The sequence below is a fragment of the Myotis myotis genome, unplaced genomic scaffold, assembly GCF_014108235.1.
Source record: "Myotis myotis isolate mMyoMyo1 unplaced genomic scaffold, mMyoMyo1.p scaffold_m19_p_4, whole genome shotgun sequence".
NCBI lineage: Eukaryota > Metazoa > Chordata > Mammalia > Chiroptera > Vespertilionidae > Myotis > Myotis myotis.
Window position 1 is genome coordinate 89,817,213 of NW_023416346.1, and position 17,138 is coordinate 89,834,350.

General features: G+C 40.5%; 1 pseudogene; it reads right to left on the reverse strand.

The window, feature by feature from the left end:
- Positions 1 to 2,300: 2,300 nt before the first annotated feature.
- Positions 2,301 to 4,323, reverse strand: LOC118653260 (annotated as a pseudogene).
- Positions 4,324 to 17,138: the final 12,815 nt, after the last annotated feature.

Below are 17,138 nucleotides of genomic sequence, written 5' to 3' on the forward strand. Positions count from 1 at the left end.
TAAGAGATCAACCAAAGGACTTGTATGCATGCATATAAGCATAACCAATGGACATAAGACACTGGGGGATAGGGGATGCTAGGGGACTGTCTAGGGCGGGGGGAAAAATGGACACATATGTAATACCCTTTGTATTACTTTAAGCAATAAAAAAAATAAAATATCTAAAAAAAAAAAGTTAAAAATGGAACTCCCATTTGATCCAGTAATCCTACCTCTAGGACTGTATCCCTAGAAGCTAAAAACACCAATCAGAAAAGATATATGCACCCCTATGTTCATAGTAGCACAATTTACAAAGGTTAGATTGGGAAACAGCCTAAGTGTCCATCAGCAGATGAGTGGATTAAAAAACTGTGGTACATCTACACAATGGAATACTATGCCACTATAAAAAAAAAAGAAGGAACTTTTACCATTTGCAACAGCATGGATGGAACTGGGCAGCATTATGCTAAGCAAAATAAGCCAGTCGGAGAAAGATAAATATCACATGATCTCAGTCATATGTTGGATATAATGATCAATATAAATTTATAAACAAGAATAGATCCTGAGACAAATGGTAGGGGTGGGAGGGCATTAGAGAGCAACCAAAGGACTTGTATGCATGCATATTAGCATAACCAATGGACACAGACACTGGGGGGAGGGCTTGCCCGGGGTGGGAATGGCTGGGCTGCGGGGGGGGGGGGGCGTCAATAGGGGAAGAAGTAGACATATGTAAAACTTTAGAAAATAAATAAATAAATAAATAAATAAATAAATAAATAAATAAAATGAGGAAAATATATATATTTATTGGTTTTAGAGAGAAAGGGAGAGGGAAAGAAAGATAGAAACATCAATGATGAGAGAGAATCATCTATTGGCTGCCTCCTACATGCCTGCTACTGGGGATAGAGGCCACAACTCAGACATGTGCCCTTGACTAGAAATGAACTCGGACCCTTCAGTCTGCAGGCTGACTCTATTTACTGAGCCAAACCAACTAGGGCAGGATCTTTTATTTTCAATGTAAGTAGTACCATAATTCAACAAAATAATTTGTAATAGTTAACAACTTCTTAAATATAATTTTATAAATGATGTATTCTGAAGTTAAAAGTAATGTGTATTCAATTAGTTTGTTTAAAATTATCTATTAATAACATGATAATAAAAGTAAAAAGAAATTAATGGTCTCCTCTAAAGTCTTCTAATAATGAAAAGTTCCTGATAAGATAAACATCATTCCATTATTAAAGAGGATTACTATGGAAAACAGTAGGATGTTCATCAAAAAATTAAGAATAGAGTTACCATATGACCAGCAATCCCTCTTCTAGGTATCTACCAAAATTTTTAAAACATTTGTTCCTAAAAATATATGTACCCCCGTTTTCATTGTAGCATTATTCAAAATAGCCAAGATATGTAAACAACCTAAGTGTCCTTTGACCAATGTTTGGATAAAGAACATGTTGTACATATATACAATGTAATACTATTCAGCCGTGAGAAAAGATAAAATAGTGCTATTTGTGACAACATAAATCCTGAGAGCATAATGTTAAGTGAAATAAGTAAGATGAAAAGCATTAGAACCATATGATTCCACTTATATTTGGAATATAAAACAGAAAGCAACAAATGAACAAATACAAAATACCTCATTGACACAGACAACAGTAGGGTGGTTACCAGAGGAGAAGGGGGTTGGGAGAGGTTGAAGAGGGTAAAGGGGGTCAAATATGTGGTGACAGAAGGAGACTAGACTTTGGATGGTGAACATACAATGAAATGTACAGATGATGTATTATAGAATTGTACCCTTGAAACTTATATAATCTTATTAATGAATGTCACCCCAAATAAATTTAATAAAGAATGCACATATATATAACCCATAGACACAGAAAATGGTGGGGTGAAGGCTTGAGGGGTCATATGTCGGATAGAGGGGGTCTATGGGGAGAAAAGAGGACATATGTAATACTTTCAATAGTAAATAATTTTTTAAAAAAGAAGCATAAATATATTTGAATAGACACATCAAATTTCCTGGGTATTGTCTTTCTATACAAACCTGGCTATTAATATTAAAATTATATTCTAGTTTCCTACCATAAGCAAGAAATTCCATAACAATAACTCAGAAATGACCTTAATATCTTGGTGTAACATACTTCTTCACTTCCTGATGGTCACTCGGTGCTCCTGTCTTCAGTATATCTGTTGTCTCATTTCTGCTAATCTTCCCAGGCATTTCCATAGGAGGAAAAGCATGACGAATAACCATTCCAGCCATGGCGTCTATCTTAACCTTCCAAATGCCACTGTTGTGAGAAGGAACCATCACATATTGGCATAGCAACCTAACCTTTCTGACTCAGTGGATCAACCACTCTCACGCACTATCCAACTGACACCTGCTACAGCCAATTATTCTTCCCAGAGATCCATTCCTAAGATCCTTCTGATTAGTTTCTGATATAGCCAAGCAAAGGAGATCACTTAAAATAAATTCACACTCTTCATTATAAATCCAGATTTGATTTGGGTCACATAGTCACATGCCTTAGCACTACTAGACCTCCCTTCTGACTTTGGGCCTCCCTTGGCCACCAGACACTTGCTGGTCTGGAGGTGATAGAGCCTTCCATATTGAAGAACTTTGGGACATTTTGGTGTGGGACTTTGGGACTTTTTTATCCTCTGTTGATAAAAAAAAATGTGTTTGTTGTTGGGGTTTGGCATTGAGCCCATATATCTGCATCTCTGGGTAAATAGTATCCAAATGCCATTTAAATGATTTACAACCCAATTTCTTTCTCAGTTCAACATGCTCACTAATATTTCATTAGCTTCCAGTCCTCAGATAAGATCTTAAGAAAAAATACTGCTCCTTATATTCATTCAACCAAAGAAGTGCTAGCCTCAAATAATTATAGGTTACTGTGTTCTGGCCTTCAGGAGAACCATATGGTTGCCCTTTCCAGAAAATGTGTCTGACTCTAGAGCAGTGGTTCTCAACCTGTGGGTCGCGACCCCTTTGGGGGTCGAATGACCCTTTCACAGGGGTCGCCTAAGACCATCAGAAAACACATATATAATTACATATTGTTTACAGTAGCAAAATTACAGTTATGAAGTAGCAACGAAAATCATTTTATGGTTGGGGGTCACCACAACATGAGGAACTGTATTAAAGGGTCGCGGCATTAGGAAGGTTGAGAACCACTGCTCTAGAGCAAGGGATGATGAAGAGTTTCCTCCATGCTGGAGACCACCACATAGCAGCATCGGCATGAAAGTGCAACAAGGAATTTGGGAGGCCATACACCTTGGGCAGCAGCAGGGTTGATGCCAGCAGGGATTGCTCTTGCTGATATTGCAGGCTCTCAAAGCAATTTCCTGACCTGATAATATTTGAGCAAATGTTACTGAGATTTACTGACCCTTGATACTATCTGCTTACTAGGTGCTCTGCCTCTGTGCATTGCTAAGGGCAAATGTGTAACCAAGTTGAATAAAAACAGGCATGGCAAGGACTCATGGTTCCTCCTCTTCCCAAGAGAGGTTCGACCTGCCCCCCGCCCCCCATGCTTAAAACTCATTTCTTGTGTAATGTCTTCATTGTGTGTCAGCCCTTCTGCAGTCCTTCCTGAACTTGCTATGCAGGTCACGGCACCTCCATACATCCAACTCAGAAATAACATCTAAGTTTCCTCCTCCTCAGATATTCATGCCACTGTCATACTGCCCAAGTTCATTGAAGTAGTTTCTATTCATGGAAAATAATCATCCAGCCATTGTAGGTGCTTTTATGGGTATAGGAGCTCCTTCCAGTCTTCCTAGCTCAGAATGGGGAACAAGATCTCATTTGAAGTGCAGCCTCCACTTGGACCCTGCATGTACAACATGGGAGGAGCTTAAGGCCAGCATGTTCCCACTGATGCTGTGATCACCTGGCACATGACCGTCTGCCCATCTTCCTAGATAGTGGCCAACAAGGGCTGCAGCCACATCACATTCACCTCACAGTGGCTGTCCAGGAACATGAGGAATTCTGTTATGTGGACTGTTCCAGCCATTCTTCCTCTAATTAATCCCTCATGCTTTGTATTTTTTTACTACTTTAGTTTTTAAAGGGTGGTGTTTTTTGACAAATTCTCCTTTCAAATCATGGAAATCACTGTCTCTACCTACAAGGATGACTCATGGAGAAGCTGGTCTGGTGTGTGGTCCAGTGTCTCCCGAGCAAAGCAGACAAGTCTTCATTGGTGTATTGGGATTCTTAGAATATATTCCCAGAAGTGATATCACTGGGTCAAAAGGCAGTTCCATTTTTAATTTTTTGAGGAAACTCCATGCTGTTCTCCACCGTGGCTGCACCAGTTTGCATTCCCAGCAACAGTGCCCTAGGGTTCTCTTGTCTCCACACCCTTGCCAGCAGTTGTTGTTTGTTGATTTATTGATGTTTGCCATTCTGCCAGGTGTGAGGTGATATCTCATTGTGGCTTTAGTTTGCATCTCTCTGATGATTACTAATGTTGAGCATTTTTTTCACATGTCTATTGGTCATCTGTATGTCCAAAGAGGAACCTGACTGGCGTGGCTCAGTGGTTGAGCATCAACCTATGAACCAGGAGGTCACAGTTCAATTCCAGGTCAGGGCCAAGGTTGTGGGCTCAATCCCCACTGGGAGGCGTGCAGGATGCAGCCAATCAATGATTCTCTCATCTATGTTTCTCTCTCTCTCCCCCTCCCTTCCTCTCTGAAATTAATAAAAATATTTTTTTTATAAAAAAGAGAAGTGTCTATTCAAGTTCTTTGCCCATTTTTTAATTGGATTGTTTGTTTTGCTGTTGACTTATATATGTTCTTTATAAATATTGAAAATTAACCCTTATCATATATATCATCGGTGAATATGTTCTTTCATTCATTGGGTTGACTTTTCAATCAGTTGATGGTTTCCTTGGCTGCTCAAAAATTTTAGTTTTAATTTGATGTAATCCTATTTGTTTATTTTTTCCTTTTATTTCCCTTGTGTGAAGATATATATATATATATAAATTACTATGAGAAATGTCAGAGATTTTACTGCCTATGTTGTCTTCTAGGATTTGTATGGTTTTGAATCCTACATTTAAATTTTAATCTGCTTTGAATTTATTCTTTTTGAAAAGATATATATTTTCATTGATTTCAGAGATGAAGAGGGAGAGAGAGATAGAAACATCAATGATGAAACAGAATCATCGATTGGTTGTCTCCCGCATGCCCCCCACTGGTGATTGATACTGAAACCTGGGCATGTGCCCTGACCAGGAATTTAACAATGACTTCCTGGTTCATAGGTCAACTCGCAACCACTGAACCAGATCAGTCAGGCTGAATTTATTCTTGTGCATATTGTAAGAAGGAGGTCTAATTTCATTTTTTCATATATGTGTCCAATTTTCCAACATCATTTATTGAACAGACTGTCTCTACCCTATGTTAATTGACCATAACGGTGCAGGTTTATTTCTGGACTCTCTATTATGTTTCATTGATCTATATGTCTGTTTTTATGCCAGAACCATTATGTTTTGATTCCTATGGCCTTTTAGCAGAGTTTAATATCAAATAGCATGATTTCTCCATCCTCGATCTTCTTTATCAAGATTATTGTTTGTATTTGGGGGGGTCTTCTGTAGTTCCATATAAATTTTTGAAATACTTGTTTTAGTTCCGTGAAATATGCTATTGGTATCTTGATAGGAATTGAGTCGAATCTGTAGGATGCATTGGGTAGCTTGGGCATTTTAATAATGTTAAATCTTCCTACACATGAACATTATATATTCTTCCACTTCCTTGCATATTCTTCAATTCCTTTCTTCAGTATCTTGTAATTTTCCAAGTACAGGATATTTTACCTCCTTGGTTAAATTTATTCTTATGTATTTTATTTTTGATGCAATTATAAATGGGATTGTTTTTTTTACTTTCCATTTCTTATAGTTCATTATTGGTGTATAAAAGTACAACTAGTGGAGATCCAGGGGACTGGCCTAAAGAGAGGCCTTCAGTCCCAGCAACAGGAAACTGAAAAGCCACAGACAGTACAGAAGAGTGGGATCTTAAACCAGCCAAAGGAACAACACTTCAGTTTTTCATTGTTATTTTATTATTATTTTGTTATCTTTTGTTTTCTTTTTTTTTATTTCCTTTATTTTCTTTTTTCTTTATTTTCTATTTCTTTTCACGTTATTTTTCCATCATTCTAATTTTTATCCTATTTTAATCATTTTTTTAAATTTATTATTATGATGATTATTATTTTCTTCTCTTTTATTATGATTATTATTTTCTTCTCTTTCTCTTTCTTCTTATTCACTCATCCCCTTTCTACTTCCTCTATACTGAACTGAGGTCCTCCCCATATTCATCCAATTCTTAACCTTACTTTCTATATATAAGATTCTGCCCCCACCTTCTTTACTGAGTATTTGGTGTTTGTATGTTTTGGTTTAGCTGTTTGTTCTCTAGTGTTTTCTGCATATATATATATATATATATATATATATATATATTCTTCTTTTTCTTTGCTCTCATACCATTTTTTCTCTCTTCGATATCATTTGTGCTCTCTTTTCTATCTCCTAATTTGATTTTCTCTGGTGGTCACTTATACTGGGGTTATCAGTGTCGTGAGTACATTCGTGTTTTATTCCCTTTGTATCATGTCTTGTCGAGGTGAATTTTATCCTGTTTGGCCAATGTGCTAGAGAGCAAACCACATAACCAGAAAACCAGAGAGGAGACTCCATCCACGAATGGGTCAATAACACTCCAGACCCAACTACAGAGGAAAGAAAAAGGCAGCAGTAAGGGAGAGCGCGTGAGTGAGCGAAAGAAGAGTGTGTGGTCATGTGGGATGTGTGTGTGAGTGAGGCAGAGTGAGATTCCGCAAGACCTTTGGAGACAGGCTAACCGGGCTTGCCTAACCAGGCAGCCTCTGCTATTGTTGAAAACAGTCTCAGAGTGGCTGACTCTTCCTCAGAGGCCTTGCTTTTTTGAAGCCCAGCCTCATCTCCTCCAAGGGTGCCCTCAAATAACACCCAGGATCTACAGCCACCCCTGCCAGTGACCTGCTGTCTCTGCTGTGGTCCCATGGTAACTGAGACTCCAGGAACCCTGTGTGCAGGCTACTGTGAGTTCCAAAGCACCCTCCCCTCTGACTGGCTCCATGCTTTAGCCCAGGGCACTGTGACCATGTGAGCAGCAACTATGTGAGCAGCCCACCCCAATCCAAGGAGCAGCAGCTGTGTGATCGTCCCACCCATCCAACGAGCAGCAGCCTTGTGCACAGCTCACCCTGTTTCAAGGAATAGAAGGCTCATGAGCAGCCCACCCCTGCCTGTAGAGCAGCAACTGCATAAGCAGCCTCCCCCTACCAGCCAGAAGAGCAGCAGTCATGCATGCAGCCTTCCCCCATCCAGGAGCAGCAGTTGAACAAGCAGTTTGCCCCCAATTGAGAAGAAGCAGCTTGGCAAGCAGCCCATGCCCATACAAGGAGCAGCAGCCCCATCAGTAGCCTACCCCAGTCCATGGAGAAGCAGCCTTGTGAGCAGCCCACCCCTGTCCAAGGAGAAGCAGCTGTGTAAGCAACCTCCCCCTACCAGCCAGAGGAGCCACCACTGTGGTGAACAGAGCCCACCAGAGGAGCCACTTCCAATTAAGGAATAGCTGCTGCCATGAACACCTGAGGAGCAGCCACCCGAGGAGCCACTGACACCCAAGGAGCAGCCCCTGCAAGACTCAAAACCTAGATCCTTGGAAAGAAGAAAAATGGGTAGACAAAGAATTGCCCAAAGGAAAGAAAAGAAGGAATCGCCAGAAAATCAGCTAAGTGAAATGGAGGAAGGCAATATGTCAGAAAAAGAATTCAGAATAAAGGTCATATAGTTCACAAACCACATAGATGAAAAATATCAACAACTTATGTAAGAATCAAGAAGAAAGAAAGAGTGACATAGCTGCAATAAAAAAAAATACACCATGGAAAGTTTCAACAGTAGACTAGGAGAAGCAGAAGACCGAATTAGCAAATTAGAAGACAAGGAAGCGAAACACACCCAAACTAAACTGCAATTGGAGAAAAAATTTGAAAGACAGGAGGAGAGCCTAAGGGAGCTTTGGGACAACATGAAACAAGGCAACATACTAATAATAGTGGTGCCAGAATGACAGGAAAAGGAACAAGGGTTAGAAAACATATTTGAAGAAATAATGTCAGAAACTTCCCTGATGTGGGGAAGAAAAAAGTCACACAAGCACAGAGAGTCCCAAACAAGATGAAGCCAAAAAGACCCACATCAAGACACATCATAATTATGATGGCAAATGTTCAGGACAAAAGAGAGAATCTTAAAGGCTGCAAGAGAGAGACAAAAAGTTACGTACAAAGGATCTCCAATTAGATTATCAAATGATTTCTCAACAGAAATACATCAGGCCAGAAAAGAATGGCAGGAAATTTACAAAGTGATGCAAGAAACTGAATCCAAGAATACTCTATCCAGCAAAGCTATCATTCAAAATTAAAGGGGGAAAAAGGAGCCTCAAAAACAAACAAACAAAAAAGGCTAAGGGAGTTTATCACTACCAAGCCAGCAATGCAAAAATGCTAAACAGACTAGCGTAAAAGAAGAAATATGAAGTGAAGAGGGAACACAGGCAAAAAAAATAAAAATGGCTACAAAGAAGTACCCATCAATAATAACTTTATACATAAATGGACTAAATGATCCAGTCAAAAACATCGAGTGGCTGAATGTATAAAAAAACATGACCCATATATGTGCTGTCTACAAAAGACACACCTCAGACCAAGGGACTCAAACACACTGAAAGTGTACGGTTGGAAAATACCTTTCAGGCAAATGGAAATGAAAAAAAAGCTGGGGTAGCAATACTTATATCTGACAAAATAGACCTCAAAGTGAAGGCCATAACAAGAGATAAGGAAGGCCACTTCATAATACTAAATGAATCGATACAAGAAGAAGATATAACCCTGATAAACATATATTAACCAAAATAAATAAAAAATCTTCTGGAAGATATCAAGGGAGAGATTGACAACAATACAATCATACTAGGAGACTTTAATACACCAATGACATCACTGAATAAAACTTTTAGACAAAAAATCAGCAAAGGAACAGCAATCCTAATTAACTCACTAGATCAGATGGACTTAATTGACACCTTCAGAACATTAACCCCAAATTCACAGAATATACATTCTCCTCAAGTGCACATGGGATATTTTAAAAAATAGACCACATACTAGGTCACAAGAAAAGGTTCTCCAATTCAAGAAGATTGAAATCATAGCATGCATCTACTTAGATCACAATGGCATACTATTAGAAATAAACTACAATAAATACCATCAAAAAATTCAAACACTTTGAAGATGAATATCATGCTATTAAATAATGATTTGGTTACCAAAGAGATCAAAGAAAAAATTAAAAACATCCTGGAAATGAATGACAGTGAAAACACAACAATCCAAAATCTATGCAACACAATGAAAGCAATCCTGAGAGGGAATTTTATAACTCTACAGGCCTGCCACAAAAAAAATACAAAAAAGGTAGGAAATCATCTGACTCTACAACTTAACAAATTAGAAAGAGAGCAACAAGAAAAGCCCAGAGTGACCTGAAGGAAGAATATAATAAAGATCTGAGCAGAAATAAATGACATAGAGACCAAAAAAAACCAATATAAAAGATCAATGAAACCAAGAGCCGGTTCTTTGGAAAAAGATGGTGGCTGGAAAGACAGAGGTGAGGGATAGGAAGTGAGTGCATGAGGGGATGAAACAAGAGTGTGTGGATGTGTGTGGTGTGTGTGTGAGTGAGGGACAGTTAAATCTGGCAGGAGCAGAAGAGGCTAGCAGACCAGGCTCTCTGGAAAAGAGAGAGACTACCACTAATGTGGGCACTCCCCAGACTGCAGGACAGGGGCATGGAGCTGACACCATCTTGAAGGGGAGAGCGGCTTCTTCTAGGAACTCCACAGCACCACCACCCAGACAGGGCTGGGATCCTGCCCACGACCTAGCAGCCACTTAAGACAAAATCCTGCTGCCCCACCCACCAGACTGGCAGACCCTGAGATTTCCACCTCCAAAGGAGCACCGTGCCCGCAGCAGTACCTGCAGCCTCCCCCTCCCCAGCGTCAAAACTCCAACATCGAATTTGCGCATCTGTGGCGTGCAGGTCTCCGAGGCACACCACTCCATAGACTTCTCTTAGGAGTCATTGTGAGCTTCAGCTGGGTGTGATTTTGTACAGACCCAGGTGCACTGCCCCCCAGTAGAAATTCTGAATTCCCTCTGCCTGAATAACTGCCCACACACACCCAGCTGTGCACCTTAAGCACCAGGGCCCTTCAGTGCCAGAGTCCCTCAGAGTGCATCAGAGCTCAGTGCCCAGCAAAGGCACTGTCACAGTTACTCATTCCCCCTGAGCCCTATCCACAGGGCACTTTGGAAAGCCGAAGTGAGCCTCTGCTGGGTCTGATCTTGGACAAATAGGGACGCACTCCCCTGGGCAGTAAAAATTCTGAATTCACCCATCCTGGATACCTGCCCAAAGACACCTCAATTAAAAATGCCAGGGCTCTTCAGAGTGCTTCAGTGCACCTGGGCTAGCAAATTCACTGTGGTGCTCCTGTGTGCCACCACTGGGAATGGGCACCTATCCACCACAGGTGCATCAGCAAAAAATGAGCTTCCCCACCCCACAGCTGCAGAACTCTGGACACAACAGTTGCATGCTTTTCCAGCGTGCAGGTCTCCCAAGACCACCGCACCACAGGTAGCCCTGTGGCCCCTCTGTGAGCCTCACTAGACACACACTTAAACAGGGGTGCACTGCGGGGCTGTAGAAATGCTGAATTCCCTCTTCTGGGATACCTTCCCACAGAGACTGCAATCCAGTGGCTTCAGTGCCAGGGCCCTTCAGAGTATGTCAGTACACCCTGCTGGCAAACACACCACAGGTGCCCCTGTGAACTGCCGCTGGGATCACTTGTATCCAATCATTGAAGCAGCAGCAGAAGCTGAGTCTGCCCACCCCACAACTACGGAACTCTGGACACCACAGTCATGAATTTCCAGAACGCAGGCCTCCTGAGCACCACCACCCCACCAGACGGTCCCTGGGTGCCATTGTGAGTCCCCGCTGGGCACGCATGATTTCAATCAAGGGCGCAAGACAGCAAAAATTGGGACACAATCCCTCACAGGTGCTAACTTCTAGACACCACACTTGCACCATTCCAGTTCATAGGCCTACATCAAGAGAACCCAAATAGCTCAAGTAGGGAGCTACACTAGACTACCAAGCCCAAGAGACCTAAGAGGTCACATCAGTCACACCATACCTAAAAGATACTGGATAGCAAAGCAATCGGAGCTACAATTAAAACATTACAGAAAACCATGGGAAGACAAAAAAGCAATCCACAAAGGAAAGAAAGAGGAATCACTAAAAAAGGGAGTTAAATGAAATTGAGGTTACTAACTTATCAGAGAAAGAATTCAGAGTAATGGTTATAAGGATGCTCAAATGGCTGGACGACAAATACATACAACTCAATGAGAATTATACGGAGCTGAATGAGAATGTAATCAACATGAAAATGAATCAAGAGGAAATGAAGAACGACATAGCTGCAATAAAGAACACAATGGAAGGCTTAAAGAGCAGACTAGAAGAGGCCGTGGACGGCATCAGTGAATTAGAAACAAGGAAGGAAAAAACACACAAACACAGGAGCAACTGGAAAAAAAGAAAACTTAAAAATCAAGAGGAGAGCCTAAGGGAGTTTTGGGACAATGCAAAAAGAAACAACATTCACTTAATAGGGGTACCAGAAGAGAGGAGAAGCAAGGAATAGAAAACCTGTTTGAGGAAATAATGACAGAAAACTTCCCTGATACTGGCAAGAAAAAAATCTACACAAGTCCAAGAAGCACATAGAGTGCCAAACAAGATAAACCCCAAAAGACCAACACAAAGACACATCATAATTAAACTGGAAAACACCAACGACAAAGTAAAAATCTTAAAGGCTGCCAGAGAGAGACAGAAAGTTACCTACAAGGGATCTCCTATTAGAATATCCACTGACTTCTCAACAGAAACACACCAGGCCATAAGGGAATGGAATGAAATATACAAAGTGGTGCAAAGCAAGGGAATGAATCCAAGAAAACTATACCCAGAAAGACTATCAATCAAAATTGAAGGTGGAATCAGGAGCTTCACAGACAAAAAAGGGCTAAGAGAGGTTATTACTGCCGTGGGCAAACTACGGCCCTCGGGTTGGATCCGGCCAGTTTGAAATGAATAAAACTATTGAAAATTGTGTTTACTTTGAATTTATATTAGTTCACACAAACACTCCATCCATGCTTTTGTTCTGGGCCTCGGGTCCAGTCTAAGAACAAAATTGTAGCCCTCGAGTCAAAAAGTTTGCCCACCCCTGGGTTATTACCACCAAGCCAGCAATGCAAGAAATGCTAAAGGGACTGCTGTAAAAAGAAGAAACAGAAAGACAAGAAGAAACACAAACATTAAGAATAAAAATGACCACAAACAAGTACTTTTCAATAATAACATTAAATGTAAATGGATTAAATGCTCTAATCAAAAGACACAGGGTAGCTGAATGGATAAGAAAACACGAACCATTTATTTGCTATTTGCAAGAGACCCACCTCAGAACAAAGGATTCACACAGACTGAGAGTGAAGGGATGGAAAAAATTTTTCAGGCAAATGGAAATGAAAAAAAGCTGGGGTTGCGATACTTATATCTGACAAAATAGACCTCTAAGGAAAGGCCATAACAAGAGAAAAGGAAGGAAGGAGGAACCAAGATGGCGGCATAGGTTAATGCCGGAGTTTGCTGCCTTGAACAACTACTTCAAAAGTGAAACTAAAAGATGGAATGGACATCACCCAGAACCACAGGAACGCTGGCTGAGTGGAAGTCCTACAACTAGGAGGAGAGAGAAACGCATACGGACACTCAGAGGAGGCGCAGTGCTGAAGTCAAATTCTGAGGTGCGGAGTGCGCAGAGCGGGCTGGCGGCAGAGGGCGCGGTTGGCGTTTTCAATCGGGAGGGAGTCGCAGAGTCTGAGCTTCAGATACGGGCGAGTCTTTAGGGACCCAGACTCAAACGGGAGAAGCGGGACTGTCTGGCTTCGGTCAGAGCGAGTGCAGCTTTCTCTCCCAGGTTTGCAGTGGGTGCTGGGACTCAGAGAGGCAGAGCCCCTGGGGACAGGACTGAGAGCCACCATAACTGCTCTCTCTGGCCCACACTGTTTATCCTGTGTGACCCGCCCCACCCAAGCCCTGCACAGAGGCATTTGCCAGATAGCCTCAGGCAAAGGCTAGATTAGCACCTCCCTAGAGGACAGAAATTCTCTCACTGCAGACACAGCTGATTCTCATAGCCACTTGGCCTGGAGGTCAAACCCTCCCTGGTATTAGCTACAACAATCAAGGCTTAACTACAAGACTGGGCACAAAGACCACTAGGGGGTGCACCAAGAAAGCATAACAAAATGCGGAGACAAAGAAACAGGACAAAATTGTCAATGGAAGATATAGAGTTCAGAACCACACTTTTAAGGTCTCTCAAGAACTGTTTAGAAGCTGCCGATAAACTTAATGAGATCTACAAGAAAACTAATGAGACCCTCAATGTTATGATGGGGAACCAACTAGAAATTAAGCATACACTGACTGAAATAAAGAATATTATACAGACTCCCGACAGCAGACCAGAGGAGCGCAAGAATCAAGTCAAAGGTTTGAAATGCGAGGAAGCAAAAAACACCCAAGCGGAGGGGCGGAATGAAAAAAGAATCCAAAAATGCGAGGATAGTGTAAGGAGCCTCTGGGACAGCTTCAAGCGTACCAACATCAGAATTATAGGGGTGCCAGAAGATGAGAGAGAGCAAGATATTGAAAACCTATTTGAAGAAATAATGACAGAAAACTTCCCCCACCTGGTGAAAGAAATGGACTTACAGGTCCAAGAAGCGCGGAGAACCCCAAACAAAAGGAATCCAAAGAGGACCACACCAAGACACATCATAATTAAAATGCCAAGAGCAAAAGACAAAGAGAGAATCTTAAAAGCAGCAAGAGAAAGAAACTCAGTTACCTACAAGGGAATACCCATACGACTGTCAGCTGATTTCTCAACAGAAACTTTGCAGGCCAGAAGGGAGTGGCAAGAAATATTCAAAGTGATGAATACCAAGAACCTACAACCAAGATTACTTTATCCAGCAAAGCTATCATTCAGAAGTGAAGGTCAGATAAAGAGCTTCACAGATAAGGAAAAGCTAAAGGAGTTCATCACCACCAAACCAGGATTATATGAAATGCTGAAAGGTATCCTTTAAGAAGAGGAAGAGGAAGAAAAAGGTAAAGATACAAATTATGAACAACAAATATGCATCTATCAACAAGTGAACCTAAGAATTAAGTGAATAAATAACCTGATGAACAGAATGAACTGGTGATTATAATAGAATCAGGGACATAGAAAGGGAATGGACTGACTATTCTTGAGGGGGAAAGGGGTGTGGGAGATGGGGGAAGAGACTGGACAAAAATCGTGCACCTATAGATGAGGACAGTGGGTGGGGAGTAAGGGCTGAGGGTGGGGCGGGAACTGGGAGGAGGGGAGTTATGGGGGGGGAAAAAGAGGAACAAATATAATCTGAACAATAAAGATTTAATTCAAAAAAAATAAAAATTAAAAAAAAAAAAGAAAAGAAAATACTGTTTAAGCCCAGCCTAAATGATTGAACTCAAAAATTGGGGAATTTTTTTTAACTTACATGGAAATGGCCTGTTCTTCTCACAGAATTTCATGACCTGTACTGTTTCTTGGCGTGGAAACTGGGGCCTGTGGACTACCAGGGCCCAGTCGCATTGCTGTCCAGAGCATTACCTGATGGGCCCACTGTGTACCTCAAGAGAAACAGGGGACATTATGTCTGGAAAAATTCATTGTCGATTTCAATGGTTCTGAAATGTCTATAAATAAAGAAATTTTAAAAGTTGCAAAAAAAAAAAAAAGAGAGAGATAAGGAAGGCCACTACATAATACTAAAGGGAGCAATTCAACAAGAAGATATAACTCTGGTAAACATATATGCACTCAAGACAGGAGCACCCAAATACATAAAACAACTTCTGGAAGATATCAAGGGAGAGATCGATAGCAATACAGTCATAGTAGGGGACTTTAATACCCCACTGACACCACTGGATAAATCCTCTAAACAAAAATTCAGCAAAGAAACAGCAATCCTAAATGACTCACTAGATCAGATGGAATTAATGGACATCTTCAGAATATTTCACCCCAAAGCTACAGAATATACATGGCTATCATCAACAAATCAACAAACAACACGTGTTGGAGAGGATTTGGAGAAAAAAGAACCCTTGTTAACTGCTGGTGGGAATGCAGACTGGTGCAGCTACTGAGGAGAACAGTATGGAGTTTCCTCAAAAAACTAAAAATGAAATTCCTATTTGATCCAGTGATCCCACTTCTAGGACTATATCCCAAGAAACTAGAAACACCAATCAGAAAGGATATATGCACCCCTATGTTCATAGCAGCACAATTTACCAGAGCTAAGATTTGGAAACAGCCTAAATGCATATCATCAGATGAGTGGATTAAAAACTGTGGTACATCTACACAATGGAATACCATACTGATGTAAAAAAGAAGGAATTTTTACCTTTTGCAACAGCATGGATGGAACTGGAGAGCATTATGCTAAGTGAAATAAGCCAGTCAGAGAAAGGAAAATATCACATGATCTCACTCATTTATGGAATATAATGAACAACATAAACTGATGAACAAAAACGGATCCTGAGTCAGAGAATCATGGATCAGAATGTCACACCTCAGAGGGAAGGTAGGGGAGGGTGGGGTAAGGGGGAGTGGTCAGCCAAAGGACCTGTATGAATGCATATAAGCCTAACCAATGGATACAGACAGCAGGGGGTGTGGGCATGAGTTGGGGGCTTATAGGGGGATAAAGATACATATGTAATACTTTAATCAATAAAGAAATTAAAAGTAAAAAAAAAATAAGCCTAACCAATGGACACAGACAACAGGAGGGTAAGGGCATGAGTGAGGGGGTGGGGGGCAATGGGGCAATAGGGACACATATGTAATACCTTAATCAATAAAGAAAAAAGTAAACATGAATAAATAAATAAATAAATTTGAATCCTATTTCAGAGGAAAAAAATACAACTGATTTCTGGATATTAATTTTGTATTCTTCTACTTTACTAACTGCATTTATCAGTTGTAGTATTTTTTGTGGAATCTTTAGGGTTCTCTGTATACAGTATCATATTATCTGTGTATAATGACTATTTTACTTCCTCCTTTCCAATTTTGATGTTTTTTATTTCTTATTCTTGCCCAGTTTCTGTGCTGAGGACTTAGAGTACTAGATTGAATGAGAGTGGTAAATGGACATCCCTGTCTTGTTCCCAATATTAAGGGAAAAGCTTTTAATGTTTGCCCATTGAGTTTGGTTTGCCCAATGGCAGTGGGTTTGTCATGCGTGGCCTTTATTATATTGAGGATTTTCCCTCTAGTCCACTTTGTTGACAGTTTTTATTATAAAAAGGGTGCTGGACTTTAACAAATGCGTTTTACACATCTATTGATATGATCATGTGATTTTTATCCTTCATTTTGTTTGGTGTATCATGTTTATTGGTTTTCAAATACTGTACCAACCTTGCATCCCCAGTATAAATCCCACTTGGTCAAGGTGTATGATCTTTTTAATGTACTGCTGGATCCTGTTTCCTAATATTGTGTTGAGAATTTAAGTATGTATGTTCATCAGGGATATTGTCATATACTAGTAACTGTTCCTTTGTAGCATCTTTATCTGGTTTTGAAATTAGGATAATGAATAAGTTTGGTTGCTTTCCCTCATCTTAAAATTTTTGGAATAGTTTGAAAAATTTATGTATTAGTTCTTCTTTGAATGTTTGGAAAAGATC